Raw genomic sequence first — 13,460 nt, 5'->3', positions numbered from 1 at the left:
GGTCTCTGAATCCCAATGATTACTATGGGCGAACCATGATCATCCTCGCACTCGATCTCTTTCAGGCGGCAATCCATCTTGGCTCTATGGGCATAAAGCCAATCCATGCCAAGTATGATTCCATATGATCCAAGTGGTGTAACTCTAAGGTCTACTAAGGTGGTGGTATTGCCAATCTGAAGCTAACATGCCCTAATCTCTTATTCCAGTGACACTCTAGGCCCTGAAGCTAACTCCACTTCCCAACTAACACCTTGTCTAATTGCCACCAACCCACAATGCTCCACAACCAATGGAGATATAAAGGAGTCAGTAGCTCTTGAATCAAATAATATAGATAGATTGCTACCTCTGATCATACCTCCAGCCTCAATGACTGTGGCCTAGTGCTCTACTTGGCGGTTGTCAACTGCTACGAAGACTCTATGGGACTTGCCCATATCTCCAACTGTAGGCTCTGATGCTGCCATCCTCTAATTTTCTGCCATCTGACCCTGAGGACACTCTCTCGCCATGTGCCCCATGGCTCCACATGTGAAACAAGCACGGCGTGCCTGAAACTGGATGCCCTAAGGCCTAGAGAAAAGTTGTCCCCCTGTCCTACTAGAACCATAGTACCCACCCCTAGAGGACTACTGAGTCCTCGCTGGAGGTGTGTAAAGAACCTAGGATCATTGATCTCACCTTTGACCCTGAGACTACCACTACTTGGGCTTTGCACCCTATTGACTCTGCAGAGGCCTCTACTTCTAGTTCTACTGTGATTGCTATGAAGGAGGGGGTTTGGAGAACCCCAATGTGTGTCTGTTATTACCCTTTCAATGGGGTTTCTGAAAACCATATGTCTGGGGTATAGGCTTTTAGTTCTGGAACCAATCCCTTGTGTCGTATGGCTTGACCTGAATCTCCTCTGCAATCAAGGCCTTCTCCATGGCAACCCGAAGGCTCCCTGGAGTGGCCATCCTCACTAGTCCTGCTATGCCAACATTCAACCCTCTGATAAAATGGTTGATGAGAAGCTTCTCATCTTTTAGGTACTCCATGTATGGCAAGAGCTCGAAGACCTTGCTCTCGTATTGGGTTATAGAGAGACCCTTCTACTGGAGGTCATGAAACTCATCTATCCTACATTGTCTATAATGCTCTGACAAGTACCTCTCCCTGGACCTCTCTATAAAAATCTCCCATGTGAGGGTATCTGCAACTAAACCACACTTGTATTACTCTTGTCTCCACCATGTGGAGGCCATTCCTCTCAATAGGTGGACTTCTACACATGCCTTTAGATTGCTCTCGTAGGAGCGCAATGCAAAGCACCTATCTAGGCTCAAAATCCAAGCCTCAGCTTCTACCCCGTCGGTAGATCCCCCATAACATGGTGGCTGGAGGTGCATAACTTCTCTGATTAGATCCCTTTTATCCCGATGTGATCTCTCATAATACACTGGATCTGCCACTGGAGGTGGTCCTAGTAGATGCACAAACTCAGGCTCATGCCCAACCTGACTCTCTACGGCATTAGGAGGTGGAATCCTACTCCTCTCCCTATCTGCCGATCTATGGCTTCCCGAGTTCTAGTTTTCAACATTATGATCCTCTCCTGGAAGCCTATCCTGGACTATCCCTATCAGGTTCTGGAGTGCTAATAAGATGTCTCTGTTTGGGTCAACTGGTCATTCGAGAGGAGCCTCTGGGTTCCTTTCCAGAACTAATTCCTCCCTATCGATCTCTTCGTGTGCCATGCGTACATGCCTAGGACCCCTCCCGTGCTTGCGAGCTTGTCACGTAGTCAGAGGCATCCTTATGAGAAAATAAAATAAAATGAATTAAATAAATAGTTTTTTTGGAGAAATATTTAATTAATTAATTACAATTAAATATCATAAAAATTAATATAACATAATTAATTAAATAATTAAAGTGAAACATAATGGAGAAAGGTTCCTAGTGTTGGAAACCTTGCTCTGATACCAAAATGTCATGCCCAAACTTTTGGGCACAAACAGGAATTTTTTAAAAAAAAAAACATAACCTAATAAAACTAAGTTTGCAAAAATAATGTTGTACCAAGTCTTGTTTTAACTATGTTTGAATTCTTTTTCAACTAAAGTTAATCTAAACAACTAAATCAAGTAAGCAGAGTAATCTAACTTACATGCAGAATATTACCTCTCCAAAGAAATTATTGTTATCTCATCAATTAATAAATAAATAAATTCATTTAAGCAAAAACCTCTAAATTAATTGACAAGAGATATTATTAATCTCAATTAATCTTTTAATCATTGTAGGAATTAATTAAATTAACTTTAGCAATTGGATTTTTAAATCCCATGATTTATTTTAGCAATAATTATAATGTGTCTAAAATTTGACTAAATGGCTAAATAAACCCATAATGAAAATTGCCCTATAAAGTTTAATCTCGACAAGCCTAAATTTAGGTTGACTACAGTAATCCCCTTATAGCCAAATAACTTACAATAAAAATCATTATAAAGTCCTAAAAAATTTAACTCCAAAAGAATTTTAAATTAAAAATTTAAAACATTATATTCAACTGTTTATATAATCATATATAAAATATGAATGTATAAATAAAATAATTAAACTAAAGTTAGATTTATACATTCATATATATATATATATATATATATATATATAGATATATAACACATATATATTTATATATGAGGATATTTATTTTTTAAACATACATTATTATAAAAATACCCCATGTAACCTAACTAAAATATTATAAAATACCCCCACCCTCTACCCTATTTTCTTCCCACCTTATTGTCTTTCCCTAACCTAATTTTCAGGCTAGGGCTTAAGTATGTTACTCAATTTTTTTATTTTGCAAGGCTAAGGGAGAGCGGGCGGAGGCCAATAGAGGGCGGCTGTAGGGGTTTCAATGTTGGTGCGACAGTGGGGGAAGCCATGGGGGCTCCCTACAGGGACGACCATAGCCGTGCGTGCAGGTCACCACCCACAAAGGAGGCCTTGGCCGCCGCTGTGGGACGCACCTTGCAGCACGACTGTCGTCACTGCTCTGGGGCGCGGCCCTCACGGGGGGGCCGAAGCCACCCTATCTGTGGGTTGCAGCCCACAATGTGGCTGCAGCCCCCACTAGGGGTCGCTGCCCACAGTGCAGGGGGGGCCCACCCTATGGGGGTTCCACAGGGGCTGAGGCTCCCCATTTTTTGTTTATTTATTATTTTTAAAAAATAATTTAAATCTTCTTTTTTTTTAGCAACATATATATATATATATATATATATATTTACATGTATATATATATATATATATATATATACATGTATATATATATATATATATTTACATGTATATATATATATATATATATATATATACATGTATATATATATGATGCTCTGCAAAATGGACAGGGTTAGCAAATGACAAACAACACAAGAAACCGTTAGTGTTAGTTAACCAAAAGCTAATCTAAACAAGCATATCAAAAGAGATGCTAAAATCATGCTAATATATCTAACAAACGAAACAAAGATAATGAGGCATCTCCAAATGCCTCTTAGCATGCTCTTAGCTCCTTCTCCCTTGTTCCTCTCCTCACCAAGTTCCAAAATAGTGTAGCTCTTAGCAGCTTTTTGCACTATGGATGCTTATGGAGGTTTGAGATTGAAATATTGCTCTAAATGTAAATATAGAAGCTAATATAAAGCTATTGATACTAAAATGATTTATTTTAACCAAAATGACAATATAGGAGTTTACTATGCTAAATGCTCTCTAAAATTCCTATAGGTGAAATGCATACAAGTTTTTAGGATTTGGATTATGAAGAAATGGGCTCTATTTATAGAGAAAATGGAGCAATGAATGGTTGAGATTGAGCAATCTCAACAAGGGTCAGGATTGAATGATTTCAAATACATGTGAGGGCTTTCAACCCAATCCCAGGATGACAAGTGTCAATGTGAGATAGGTTGAGAGGAGAGGGAATAAGCATTAAATGCTTGATATGACCTTGGGAGTTAAAGTCAAGGTTAGTTGAATGAATAGACTCTTTATTCAAAGAATAAAGCTTTTATCCAATGGATAAACTCTTGTCCAAAGGCAAGAAAGATAAATATGGTCAAAACAATAAATGTTTGGGGAGACAAGTTTGAAATAACCATAAATGGTTATGTAAGAGCCATAAATGGTCATGTAAGAGCCATTAGTGGTCTTGGAAGACTTTGGGAGTTAATTTGTTGAACACACAAAGCATTAAATGGTTTTCAAAGACTTTTGAAGTCTTTGAGAAGTGACTCCATTTTGCTTAGGAATGTGACAATAATTAGGGGATGGATTAGGCTAATTAGGAAGGGGTTAGAAGAATCTAGAAGGGGATTAGATTTTGCAATTGGATTTGGTGGGTGAGGGAAAATAGGATTTTTATTTAAAATAAAAATTCATTTATTTCAATAAATGTGTGCAAGTTGCATTTGTAGGAAAATGCAGGTGGGGGGGGGGGGGGATAATGATTTAAATAAATGTTTTATTTAATTTATTTAAAAGAGGAAAAGGGGATTTTAATTAAATAAATAGATTTTATTTATTTAATTGATTGGAATTTGATTTAATGAATTAATTAAAATAAATTGAATAATTTATTTAATTAATAGAAGAATGTTTGGGAATAAATTAATTAAATATTAATTTAACTAACTGATGGCTAGTGGACTTTTAATCAAATAAATAGCGAATATTTATTTAATTAAGATGGACAGATTTGTGTGACTACAATATATATATATATATATATATATATATATATATATATATATATATATATATATATATATATATATATATATATATATATATATATATATATATATATATATATATAAAATTTAAGGGATAGATTTAGTGCAAGTTTATCTAAGTAGATATTTTATTTTCTCAACTTTTTAAATCATGCAAAATTTATTAAAAAATACTAATAGCATGGAAATAGGCGCAATTTTTCTTTTATTCACTATAAACAATCTGTTTATATTTCTTTTTCCTAAAATAACATAAAGCAGGTTTTCAAAACTAACAGTTTTAAATAGGGTATTTCTTTTTCTTTTGACAAATCTAGTTGCTAAATTTAGAGAAAGTCTATTAAGTCTAGATTTTTTTTCTACAATAAAGGAAGTGGCAGAATTTAATAATTTTTAAGAGCACTTCATTAACCTAGAATTCATTTAAAATAACCTTAGAGATAGACATGTTAAACCTATTTACCCATAATTTGTATTTGGGAATAAAATGCTTACTTTTCTCTTACTAACATGCAAGCTTATTACTTCTCTGATTTCCATTATTTCAATATGCATAAAGAGATAAAATTAACTTTTTTTTTCAAAAGAATAACATGAATACAACATATATTATTTCAATAAATATAAGAACTTAATCCAAACATAAACATTTCATTTTTGCAATAATAGCTTAATAGAATAATGCATTTATTTAAAGCATATTTAGAATACAATATAGTCAACATTACAAATGGGTGCGATACCCAACTAGTGTCACATTTCTATTAAATGAGAACTTTAAATAAAATGGATACATTTCCTTTTCAAAATAAATACAACATATAGCTTTTCTTTTACATTTAGCTTTTTTTCTACAAATCAAGTAAAACCAACAACTCCTAGGTTGTCTTTTTCTTTTCTTTCCAAGCAACCTACAAATAAATCATAAGGCTATGACCATGCAAAGCTCACCTCCTACTCTAGGCTTTCTAAAAGCCACCCTCGAGCTTGGAGAACCAAGCCCTAGATAGGTTACACTCAAGCAAACATAATAAGCAAGGGTAAACACACAACAAACATTTTCCCAACCAAGGCTAAATTTCACCACAAGATGTGGTTCTTTCACAAGGGTGGAATTGGACTAAATATCTTGAGGAGACTGGAAGAATGGTATATCACAAAGTCATCTCATGGCAAACAAGATATATCATATGTTCATTGACCCCACATCCTTATGCCCCCCAAGGCATTCATGCCATACTTTCTCTCCTTATGACCCCCAAATGCATAAACAAGGCTATGCAGCAAGGGTCACATACACAAACCCTTGAGATCACTCTCATAATGAGAGACTCTCACTCTAAGGCTGTCAAACTAGTTCCATCCCCAAGACCATCCTACTCTCCCAAGAGTAGAAGGCCTTGGTTACTCCCAAATCACAAGAAAATGTATAAAAGCAATAGAAGATAGGTCACGTAATAATTTCATAAAGGAAAATACAAGAAAACAACTTTTACTTACAAACAATCTTTCCAACATAAACACGCAACGTAAAAGGGAGAAGATGAATGAACCTTCAATCTGCCCAAAGGTTTTCTAGAACTAGTTTGAGGATGAGTAGCCCAATTCCACAATCCTTTCTTCTACACTTAGCGAAATTTCTATTCCAAAACTATTCTTTTCAAAATTGCACGATCTCCAAAAATGGAGAGTGGGTGATTATCCACTAAGTCCCTAATCCTTGCCTAAGAAGGCCTCAGTGAGAGTTCTCAAATGTTACTAAAACTGAAAAGGGAAAAAGTAAGAGAAGGTGGGAAAAAGAGCCTCACATTAAAAAGGAAGGTTATCTAACCTAGATGGAACCTTCTAAATTGAATTTTTGCTCACCTTAGGAAACCCGCTTTTTGAGGTAACTAAACAGTCACATGGGAGTAGTCACATGCCTAAAAATACTCCTAACCCATAGGTATACCTTATGGGACTTGGTAAAAACCTTTAAAGTAATTATCATAATCCTCATAATTTTGATCCATACATAAGGCATGCATCCTATTTCTATCATCATAGTAAAGTCCTGCAAATACAATAATGACATACATCATCATAAAGTTATCCTATTCTAGAATCATATAGAGTTCTATATCTATAATGCATAGAAATGAAGCATCAATATACATCAATGTTATCCAAATCATGGAATCATATAAGTTCTAAATCCATAATCCATAAAAATAAAGCATCCATAATAGTCTCAACATGAAAATCGCTGAAATGCTAGGATGAGTTGGGGTAGGCCCTCACAAAGTGCCTGCGGGTGTATGTAGAAGTCTATTGCTAGTGTTGATAAGTGTCGATGGGTTTCTAGGTGATTGCTAGTTGGTTACCATCAATGATAACATCAACTATTCTCATAAGAGTGTAGAATTCCAAACATCTCCCCCTTTGGCATCGATGGGAACACTCATGAGAAAAATCCAAAACTATTTCCAAAAACTAAAGTCCAAAAAGAAGTATCCAAAAAGATGTGCTTTCCAAAAAGATGTGCTCCCCCTGAGCAAATGATCTCCTCTGAAAAAGCATTTTTCTCTCTCCACTACTCCCCCTTTTACATCAATGACAAAGGTTGTCAAAAATAGTCAAACGAGTGAAAACATTTCACCTCAAAATTTGTAACCAGTTGGTTAGAAGCTGAAAAATATCTTCCAAAACTAAATTTAGACAACATAAACCTTTTGTTGTCATTCAAGGTTGCCTCAGTCTATTGGATCATGCCGGTGAGATAGTGCATGTGTTCTTCCAGTGATCGCTCTCGTTGAAGTAATTCCTTAGATATTTCAATTCTCTGAGAGATAAGATTGTCCAACTTAGGACCAGGTTTATTTTTAAGTTCCTGGGCATTTGACTTTATCCTCGCCTTTTCTTTTTCAAGTTTCTCTAATTTCTCCTCAAAACTTGCCATTTCCTACTCTAAAATTGATATATGTCTGGATGAACCAATTATGCTGTCAGCTATGTCATCTATTTCTTTCTGTGTTTTACTTATCTCCTTATCTATGTCGGTTGTCAAAAGGTGAGGTTTGCATGTTTCCTTCTATAGCTCTTTGTACTCCAAAATTGTAGAGTTAAGTACCGGTAATAATGTATTCAAGTGGTCTGTACACTTCTTTATGGTGTCTTCAAAGAATTTGTCCTTCTCTTTTCAACTCTCTCCTTTATTGTGTCCTCATTCACCTTATCAATGGTTATTACATTGTTAGCAATAAATTTGGACAATGTGTCCAATTTACCTAAAGAATCCTTAATATGATCTATGTTACAATTTGGTGCAATCAATTTAAGAATAGGTCTAATGTTATCAATTGCCTTGTAGGCCAATGCATTGCAATCCGTTAGCTTCTTGATTGAATCCAAAAGTACTTCTGTAAGATTGGTAGGTCTGAATTCACCTGGAGATGTGTCGGATGTCTGAACAATTACCTTTATTACCTTTGTGCTTCCATTAGTTGTAACCATTTTACTTGCATTTTCCTTCGGTGGATCAGTCTAGGTTTGCATCTCAACCTGCAAAGGTTTCTTAGACTATTTTATTGTCTTGGTGATTGCCGGTATCTCTATCTCACTGTCTACCTCTGCCTCAGTTTGTTTTTCTGAAAGTTTAACTGTTAGTATCTTTGTCTCTGGTGGCCCTGTACTAGCATCTATACCTTCAGTATGTTTTTCAGTTTCTGATAGTTGCTCTGTTTGAGGTTGGATCTCAACTTCAATAGTTTCTACCAGATTCTCTACCATGTTGCTACTGTCAACATTGTCTGCCTTAACCTCTGAATTATCCTTATCCACAATAATATTTTCTTCTTGAGTATCCACATTCATGGTCAAGAATATCTCAGATTTAGGATTTGTGTCATCATGTGTAATACCTTCAGTGTCAATAACGGGTGAATCTTCTGATTGTACCGGTGCATTATCCAAAGGTGGTGGCGGTAGATTGTTAGTAATCTTGATGTTTGGAAATCCACCAATTTTTCCTTTGCCCTTTTCCTTGTCCTTCTGATACACTTCAAATGTCTTTTTAGGTCAGTTCATTTCCTCTTGTTTTTCCTTCTCCACAAAAAATATATCCCAATTACCTGCAGTCTCATCTGCAATCTCTTTTACTCTTCCTTTTCTTCAACAAATTTACATTACTCTCAATAGTCTTAGCACTACCAAAGACTTTTTCTGATGGTTCTCTCAGTCCTTCCATAAATGTGTGCAAGTTGCATTTGTAGGAAAATGCAAGTGGGGGGGATAATGATTTAAATAAATGTTTTATTTAATTTATTTAAAAGAGGAAAAGGGGATTTTAATTAAATAAATAGATTTTATTTATTTAATTTATTGGAATTTGATTTAATGAATTAATTAAAATAAATTGAAGAATTTATTTAATTAATAGAAGAATGTTTGGGAATAAATTAATTAAATATTAATTTAATTAACTGATGGCTAGTGGATTTTTAATCAAATAAATAGCGAATATTTATTTAATTAAGCTGGACAGATTTGTGTGACTACATTTGCCCCTCTTTGAGATGGTGCAGTTTATCACGTCGTTTCAAAGAAAGAAAAAATGTGAGAAATGCCCCATAAAATGTAAATTTAATGGGTGGTATGGCCCCTCGAGAGATGGGCCGAAAAATTTCAAAAAATCGGGCGATCTCTCGAAAAAGAATGAAAATTGGCAGGGTGTTAGAAGAGAAGAAGTGAGCAAGACGGGTGAAAAATAGAAGAAAATGGGGGTAAAATGGAGAAATGGGGGGCTCGAGAAGTTCACGGGGACCACAGCGGTGAGTGGGGGGAAGTTACGGTGACGGCGAAGGGTATAAATGGGGTGAAAGGGGTGAAAACAGGATCATTTGTGACCGCAACCAATGTAAAACCAGAGCTCTGATAGTGACATTTTGGAGGAGCGAGCAGCAGTTAAGATTTCGATACCGATTACCGAGCACAGATTTGAGCAAGTCCGATGGTTCCAACGGCCAGACGACTACGGACCAGCGGTACGTAAATTTGAAATTTTAATTTTTATGCATTTTTGATACATTTTTAGCTGAGTCTAAGTCGAGTCGGAGCAAGAGCACTGGAACTATGGTTTTGGCGCTTTTGCTCCATGAACAAGCACTATTGTGCCTTAATGGTGCTATTGCCCCTTTGTTTGAGTGCTTTTGTTTTGTTTTAGCGCTATTGTGTGCAAGTTTAGGTGCTATTGATTAATAAGCGCTATGGAGGGCTTGATTGAGCGCTATTGATTTTAATTAGCACTATTGTGTAGTGGTTTTAGCGCATTTGTAGTTTGAGCATTGTTGAATAGCTGATTGAGCACTTTTGTTAGGGTTGTAGTGCTATTGTTGGTATAATAGCGCTTATGTTAGTAAAATAGCACTTTTCTTTTAGGATAAAGAGATGCCCTAGTTTGAATGAAGAAAATATCTCGATGCTAATGATGGATGGAGGGCGATATGGAGTGGGAGTTGTTTTGAACTATAGTAGCCTTATGAGACTTAGGTCATTTGTTAGGATAAATGCCCGTTGAAGTCTAGGTTGTCATGATTGCTTACCTGTTGAGACTCGAAGATACTTGATCAAAGTATCTATTGATAGTCTAGGTTTAAACTTAAGAAAGTTTGAAAACAAAACAACTGATGATGATTGATGAATGTCCATGTGCAGGAGAAGTTGGGCATGTTGTAGTTACGCGAGCGACATCCTGCGACACAGGGTTTGCGAGATCGATTGATAGAGGCATAGAGAGTTTGCATTGCTGCCACTAGATTGTATGAGGTGATGCACATGCCCGTGATTTGGATGAATCACGGTTTGATCATAGCGTTAGCCAAGCAGTGGCATAGCAAGACGTGCACCTTCCATCTGGCACAAAAGAAGATGACAGTGACCCTAGAGGATGTGTGGCGCATCCTACGGATTCTAATTCGGGGGGAGCTAGTCACATATGACAGATCCTGAGGGACCCTTGTAGTTCAGAGGATTTTTGATGAGGATGTGTTTATTAACGATGGCTCGATTGCCTGGGAGTAGATAGAGGCATTATATGAGCCTCTTCTAGCAGTCTTATCAAGTATCGTGGGAGGAATTCTTTGTCCGGACAGGCAATCACATGGTTTGGCCGTGGGATGGGGGTAGGTGATCAAGATAATCATTACCGAGGGGACTCGATTTGCGTGGGGTTCATGCGTGCTGGCGCACTTGTACCAGGAGCTCCATGAGGTGGTTTACTAGGGGAGGGGTTCCTTAGCAGTGGGAGTGATGTTGCTACACATTTGGGCCTGGGAGCATCTACCAGTGACTCGACCGGTGAGTTTGAGATTCCGTGCAGTAGATCAGCCATACATGTTCATGTATAGCGGCATGATGAGTCAGTCCCACCTAGGAAGTTAGAGTGGTGGCAACGAGCATTAGACAATCTGGGTGCAGTTATATGGCGACCATACCTGGAGTGTGAGCCATGGGATGACAATGTAGAGGCATTGCCATATGTAATTATGACCCGATTCCTCATTGGGAGGACCTCGTACCATGTGGAGAGATAGGTGCCCGGGAGAGTGTTGAGACAGTTTGGACAGCAGTAGAGACTGCCCAGTGGATCACGAGAGTATGCTCGGGTTATTCAGGAGAGGTACACATGGGGGCCAGTGCTATGATCAAGCACTAGCAGAGTTCCAGACACTGCAGGCGAGACCGTGGGACATACGACCGAGGGTCATGGATGCAGGGGTTTCAGATGAGTATACGCAATACTAGGCAGTGCACCCGATCCTATGGATATCGGATCCAGTAGAGTCGATCTCGGATTTCGAGGATGACAGGGGATGGAGATGGAGGAGGGCAGGAGGTCGAGGACCAAGGGTAGGGGGAGGAGGAGAGGGAGGAGGTGGTGGAGGAGGTGGTGGGTTGGGGATGTGGAGTCAGCGCAGAGGAAGAGGTGGACTGCCTCTACAGATATCATAGGGACCATTGTTACAGGGAGGAGTTCGGCTAAGTGGGAGGGGGATGGAGAGGGAGATCTTGATGGATAGAGGGGAGGGAGCTATTGGAGAGGGTGGTACAGGTGAGGCAGTGATGGATACCGAGGAGGGAGCCACTGGAGATCTTTGAGATCATATGATAGCACACTTGGAGACCCGAGTAGAGGATTCGGAGGTGGAGGTGGTAGCTAGGGATGTGCAGCTATTTGCATGGGAGTCAGAGCTGGCGGTGGTGCTGCGGGAGAGGGATAGTGCAGTGGAGAGATTGGCAGAGCTGCAGGAGAGAGTCTGGGTTGGAGTAGGAGCACAGGGGCCTATGGGAGAGGTGATGAGGGAGATGCAACGAGCACAGGCAAAGATAGACTACTGGCGGGGTTTATATGAGTAGGTGGTGCCAGTTAGTCAGTGAGCTCTTAGCTATTCTCAGATGTGGCAAGCTAGATCAGAGTGATCGCAGAGGGTGTAGAGTAGTGGGGGTGTGATGGGTCCTTTATGGAGGGAGAGATCAGGGGATGCAAGAGTGAGTGGTGGCTCGATGAGGCCTCCACGGAGAGATGGATCAGGTGGTGAGGGCACCAGTGGTGGAGAAGGTGGAGGTGGTGGTACAGCATCTGATCAGAGTGGCATTTGAGAGAGCATTTTTGCATATATGTATTGTATCATTGTTTATTTTTTTGGACTGTATCTTGGATGGGTTTTGGTAGCCAATTTTGTAGACTTCATTGTACTCTTATATATGAGATGATATATATGAGGAGATCCCATTTTTTTGATGATATGCATTTGATATGTATGGATGTTTATGCAAGATGATGAGTGATTGCTTAGATGGATATGTGTATATGTATGCATTTGATGAGATGTTTCTTATATGCATGTTTTTTATGATGATTTATGATGTGGGATACTGACATATGAATGCAGGTTTATATATGTATAATTTTTTTGATTTTTGATGTAATGCTTTATGTATGTAATGCCACGATGATGATGTATGCTTGTGATTATTTATGAACGGGATTTTGGTGTTTCCTATTGCAATATAATGATGAGATGATTTATGCAATGATGTTAATGCAATGGTTGAAAATGATGTTATGTATGGATATGCATCTAGATGTTTTTAGATGAATGTAATATGGATAAACAAAATGTAAAGTACAAATGTTTATATTTTAAAATGAATGCATATGTATAATGGATATATATAAAATGGTATGAACCAATGTTTGGAAACAAATAGATTTATGATTCTAAATGCTTCAATATGATTTAAGTAAGAATGATAATGTGATAATAATACAACTCCTGGTTTTAATAACTGCACCTTAATGCAATTTAAAAAGAGGATAATGAATGTAATGTGAATGAATCCTAAAAAAATGAGCATAATAAGATACTTAATAATGGATGAATGAATGCACCTTTTAACTATAAATGAATGTATGCAATGATAAATGATAAAGGATAATGAAATGAGGATGGATAATTGACACTAAATGAATGTCTAGTAAATGATTTTTAAAACAATCAATAGAAAATTTGATCCCACGAATGAATCTAATTATTTATGATTGATGCAATGATGCAAATGTTTAATGAAAACTAATGTCAAAAATGAACTATATGCAAAGTTAAAAATGACATGAATGTACTT

This window comes from Cryptomeria japonica, chromosome 9 (genome assembly GCF_030272615.1).
Source record: "Cryptomeria japonica chromosome 9, Sugi_1.0, whole genome shotgun sequence".
Lineage (NCBI taxonomy): Eukaryota > Viridiplantae > Streptophyta > Pinopsida > Cupressales > Cupressaceae > Cryptomeria > Cryptomeria japonica.
Note: the sequence above shows the minus strand (reverse complement) of the source record.